This window comes from Juglans regia, chromosome 11, assembly GCF_001411555.2.
Source record: "Juglans regia cultivar Chandler chromosome 11, Walnut 2.0, whole genome shotgun sequence".
NCBI lineage: Eukaryota > Viridiplantae > Streptophyta > Magnoliopsida > Fagales > Juglandaceae > Juglans > Juglans regia.
Window position 1 is genome coordinate 13,402,464 of NC_049911.1, and position 5,936 is coordinate 13,408,399.

A 5,936-nucleotide genomic window follows, 5' to 3' on the forward strand; every position below is an offset into this window, starting at 1 on the left:
CAAACTTTTAACCAAGACACAAAGCCTTGAATCTCAAGGTTTTGACATTTTTCAAAACATCTCTAAGAACTTCCAACTTTATTCTAACATATTCATAACACATTCCTAAGAACTAACATGCTTTTAATCAACACATAAAAGTCATCAAAAATCATAAAATCTCACTTTTAGTACTTGGCTCCAACACTTGGTAAAAAATAAAATTGTTTCTCAACTTTGATTTGATCAAACACTTGATCCTAGACATACCATGAAGAAATCTTCCAACCAACAACTCCATATGATTTAAAAATATGTCCTAAAGTAGATTTAAGCATTAAAATTAAAAATAACATGGCTAAAATTAAACCAAAACATGGATCTAGCCGAAATCATCAAACTTTTGACCTAACCGAGTATTCTCTTTCATAAAAATTCATATATTTGAAAATAACACAAAAAATATTCAAATTAACATCCTAAGATATAGATAGAAGGCTTAGGATCATCAAATAAAATAATCAAAACCATTGGAGTAAGATTAAACCAAAAAATACCAGAACTTTCTTAAAATATAAATAGTTTTGCTTCCTCCAATTTCTAACCTTTTAGATCTAAGGGGATCTTCATCAAAAGCTTTAATCATGCAACTAATCTTCAACAAAAATTCATATAAACTTGTTAACAAGACTCCAAAAAAATGTAGGACCGAGATATGTCCATTAGCTTGCTCAAAAACTAACAAATGCAAGGTACTATCCAGTTTATCTCCCAGATTGACCTTTCAATGATTAAGATAACTTTTGACCAATCAAATAACCATGAAAGAAACAAAAAGGTACCCATAGAGACTAGACTAAAAAATAACAAATTTTATGAAGGAATATTAGTGAGAGAATACTTAAAAGTGCTTTGCAAACTGAAGGCAAGAAAGCTCAGAATATAGCCTGAGAGAGGACTCTAAGTGTTCTCTCCAAGAACGGAAATGAAAAGAAGTGAAATGAGTGAAAGTATGACCTGCATGCCTAATACATTTCTTAAGAGTGAAGTATGGGCTTGAATGACACCCTGATGGATGGTGATTAGGTCACAAAAAGGTGCGAATAGTGAGTCAGAATGTTGCTATGTAGAAGGGAGGTGGTAAGTTGGATTTCCCTTTCACATCAAGTGACTATTTGGGGCTGTCATGAGCAAAGGTTGGTTTGCCATGAGTGGGTGGAAAATTCCTCAAAAAACTTTGCCAATGTGGTCAAAATTCGTTGGCCTTGAACAAGTGGGCTTCATTTTGGGGTTTAAAGAGGGTCTGAGATGCTAGCAAGTCCAAATCTAATTTTTCTTAGCCCAAACAAATTCTAAGGTTTAAATTGTTGAATAATGATGTCATAACATGAACTTGAGGGATTAATTGCATGTTGAAGTGATTTAATCAAGTTAATAAACACAATACTAGGAATAAGATCCAATAGGGTTTTGAAATCAAGTTTGGAGTTTGGGGTAACTGTTTAGGGTTTCGGTTTCCTTCAAGACTTTTAAGGTTTCAATTGGTTTCCAAGTTTTAGAGTTTCACTAAGGTTGAAACTGTATTTGGTTTGGCACAAATTGGATAGTTGGATGAAATATGATTTTGCTTAGGTGACATGATCTCACACCTTGATTACTTCACATTTACATCTCTTGGTTCCTCTTGGTACCAAGTGTCTAATACTATTTACCAAGTGTGGCTAAAATCTTTTCAAGTGTCCAAATAAAACTTCTCTAACCTAATTTGGACATTTCATACTATGATTTTGAAAACACTGCACTTGGTGCTACTATCGAGGTTACTATTCACTCCGAAAAGAGTGAAAATAAAATTTACACTGAAAAATCCTAAATATACACACTAACCTAACTGTGCAATTCGTTTATCAAAATCTAACTTTAAAATGCCTTAAAATAAACAAAATGCATTTCGAACAAACTTTTCGTCCAGAAACTGAAAATGAGTTTATTGCGCAATAAAATCCTAAATAATAAACTGAGTCTAATGATGTAGACAATATCACATTCTGACACTTTTAATTACCTCAAATAAATAAAATTGCAGTTCTGGTTCCATAATGAGTGGTAACACCGACTATGCTGACAGACTAAAACCTACGCGATTAGTCGGTTTGTGTAAACTTATAGAGTTTTCACGGGGTTCCTAATGCATATAGAAATTCCACCATTAAATTTCTAGTGGGCTGTTACTATCATTTTTTGTAGTGGGTTGTTACTTGCATGTTGGAGAATATTTATTTTTTGCATAATCTAAAATGTTTTAAGGAGTTATAGTCTTGGTGAGTGATGAGTTCCATGTAATTTAAAAAAAGGTGTCTCCATTTTGAGTGTGGAGGAAGGGAGACGATTGATAAGATAAATGGCAGTGAGAAAAACATCAAACCAATGTTCTGAGGTAACTGAGCATGAAAGGCATGGTTGATCCGGTTTCAACAATGTGTCAATACTTTTGCTCAACAACACCATTTTGTATGGTGTGTTGGGACAAGAAACGTGTCGAATAATGCCATGTTGTTCTAAATGAGATAAAAATATTTTTGATTCAAATTCTCCTCCACCATCACACTGAAAAATTTTAATTTTGGTACCAAATAGGTTTTCTACCATACGATGGAAGATCACAAAATTGTTGAAAAAATTAGACTTTTGTTTTAAAGGATAAGCCAAGTGTATCGAGTACGATCTTCGACAAAAATGACATAATACTTGTAGTTTTGAATAGAAGGCATGTCCCATAAACCACAATGGACTTTTGACAAAGGAGTAGTATCAATTTTATTGTGTCGGGAAAAAGATAGACGACTACTTTTGGCTTTTTGATAGCTACTACATATGCTACAATGTTTAATGTTTTTGGAATTTAAAATATGCAAGAGCTTGGAATTAGGATGGCCCTGCCTCGGATGCCATAAGAACTCGGGTGCTTGGATGCTTGGAGAGCGGCAATAGTGCCATTTTCTTGGAAGGCATATAGACCATTCTTTTTATGGCTCGTTGCCAAAGTAGAAGTACCGGTGGTTCTGTCCTTGATCTTAAAGCCAGAAGAGATAAATTCAATAGCACAAGAGATATCGTTAGTGAGTTTTCCAAAAATTATTTGAGAGCATTATTTAAGAGGTAAATTGCCATGAGATGTTTTCCGAGTTGTGTTACCGGTATGTGAAATTGGAAGACAAGATCCATTGCCAACCATAACATGGTTGTGACCAGTGTTTGGTTGAGGATGATGGAGGTAACCAGGATCAGATGTCATGTGAAATTGGAAGAAAAGATCCATTGCCAACCATATCCATATACCAATTTGGGTCAGAACTCTTAGGTGTAGTTTGGATAGTAAGTTGAGATGAGTTGAGATGAAAGTTAAAAATTGAATAAAATATTGTTAGAGTATTATTATTTTTTTAGGATTTGAAATGGTTAAATTGTTTATTATATTTTGTGTAAAAATTTGAGAAAGTTGTAATGATGAGATGAGATGAGATGAGATGAGATGAAACACTTCTTGTAGGGCTTAATCTCAAAGGTGGTTAGGGCTTCAAGTGCTTGAGAAACATGTTAGTTGGCTCTTTGTTTTCATAGCAATGGTTGTATGCATACCAACACTTGATAGCCATATGTGAGAAATGATTTGTACAAATTTCAAATAGACAAGTTTCACGTAGTATTTTGTAAAAAAGTGGACTCCAACTTAAAAAAAATATTAAAAAATATTCTTTTTTAATGGAACCTACAGTCTTACAAAGGGCTTACATAGAACTTATGTATTTAAAACTTGCATCTAGCATTACTCATGTCCATTTCGGCCACAAATTTGACATTGCGGCAAGTTTGAGTGAATCGAGTTTGTGGTGTTGGATGCGTAAAGCAAACCCTAGAAGAGCACGAAAAGGGTGAAAACTCTAGCAGACCAAAGGTCGAGAGAAAAAGGGAAAGAAGCTTCTGGAATTGAAGTGAAAAAGTAAAAATGTAAAAGTATTTATATCCGTGTACAGTAGTCCTATTTATATGAATACATGAAGAAATAAAAATAACATGTGATACAAAAAGAATAAAGCGAATAAAAGAATATAACAAAGTGAATAAAAGAATATAACAATAAGAAGATGAAAATAATAAGTCTAATTGCTGATACCCCCTTCAAGATGGAGTGTATATAGAATGAACTCCTCCATCTTGGAAACTAAATGATGAAATTGTTGAAAACCAAGAGGTTTTGTTATCACATCAGCAAGTTGATGACTGGAAGCTAGGTGGAAAGCCTTGACAATGCCAACTTGAATTTTCTCTCGAATGAAATGGAAATTCAGCTCAATGTGCATTATTCTTTCATGGAAGACTGGATTGACATCAATGTGTAGAGCAGCCTGAATATCACAAAAAGGTTGAGCACTATGAGGATGTGAAATACCAAAGTCAGGTAAGAGAGTGAAAAACCAAATGGGTTCACAAGTAGTAGAAGCCATGAATCTATACTCAGCCTCTGCAGAAGACCTAAAAACAATGGTCTGTTTCTTTGTCTTCCATGAAACCAAAGAATCCCCAAGAAAAACACAATAACCACTTGTAGATCTTCTACTGTCAGGACAAGAAGCCCAATCAAAATCAGCAAAGGCTTTGAGGGAAAGTGTATTTGCAGCAGGAAAGAAAAGACCATGGCCAGGAGTGCCTTTGATGTGTTGTAAAATTTTGTAGGCTGCTTGTAAATGAGGCTGCCTAGGCTGAGCCATGTATTGACTAAGCCTATTGACAGAGTAACATAAGTCTGGCCGAGTTAATGTGAGGTAAAGAAGTCGACCTACAAGTCTTTTGTAAACTGTACGGTCAAGCAACAAGTCTCCCACATCCTTAATCAACTTAATATTTTGTTCCATGGGAAAAGCAACTGGTTTAGAAGCCAGTAAACCAGTATCTTGAAGAATTTCCAAAGAATATTTTCTATGACATAGAGAAATACCAGCAGGAGATTGAGCCACTTCCAAACCAAGGAAATATTTGAGCTTACCTAGGTCCTTAAGCTTAAGCTTCTCATGAAGCAAGGACTTGAAAAGCTCAACAAATTTCATATCATTACTAGCAATGATAATATCATCTACATAGACAAGAAGAGCAATGAAAGAGGAACATTCAGTCTTAGTAAAAAGGGAAAAATCATATTTGGATTGCTGAAAACCCATATTGAGTATAGAAGTTGAGAAAACATGGAGAACCATTGCCTTGAGGCTTGTTTCAATCTATAGAGTTATTTATTCAATTTGCAAACTTGAGAACCCCCCTTTTATATGGAAACCAGGAGGTAAGACCATGTATACTTCTTCAGATAAATTCCCATGCAGAAAAACATTATTCACATCAAGTTGTGTAAGATGCCAACCTTTCACAGCAGCAATGACCAAAAGAGTTCTAACAATAGCCATTTTAGCAATAGGTAAAAAAGTTTCAGAATAATCCAACCCCTCAGTTTGAGTATAACCCTTGGCAACCAACTTTGCCTTATATCTTTTAATTGAACCATCAGCACGATACTTGATCTTATACACCCATTTGCAACTAATAGGCTTCTTAACAGGAGGTAAAGAAGTAACAGTCCATATATTATTTATTTCCAAGGCTATAATCTTAGTTGACATGGCATCTCTCCAAAGAGAGTGCTTGACAGCTTGATGATAGAACTCAGGTTCAGTATCGGCAGAAATGGACATGACAAAGGACTTCTGTGAAGGATAAATATTAGCATAAGATAAAAAATTGAAAATATCATATTAGAGAGATGAAGGCAAAAATGAAGAAGAACTTGATGAATAAGAAATAGTTGAAGGATCTGATGTAGAGTGTGTAGAAGAAGAATTGCAATGAAAATTCTACAAGTAACCAAGTACTTTTATGATTCTAGAAGATCTTCTAGGAAGATAATAAGG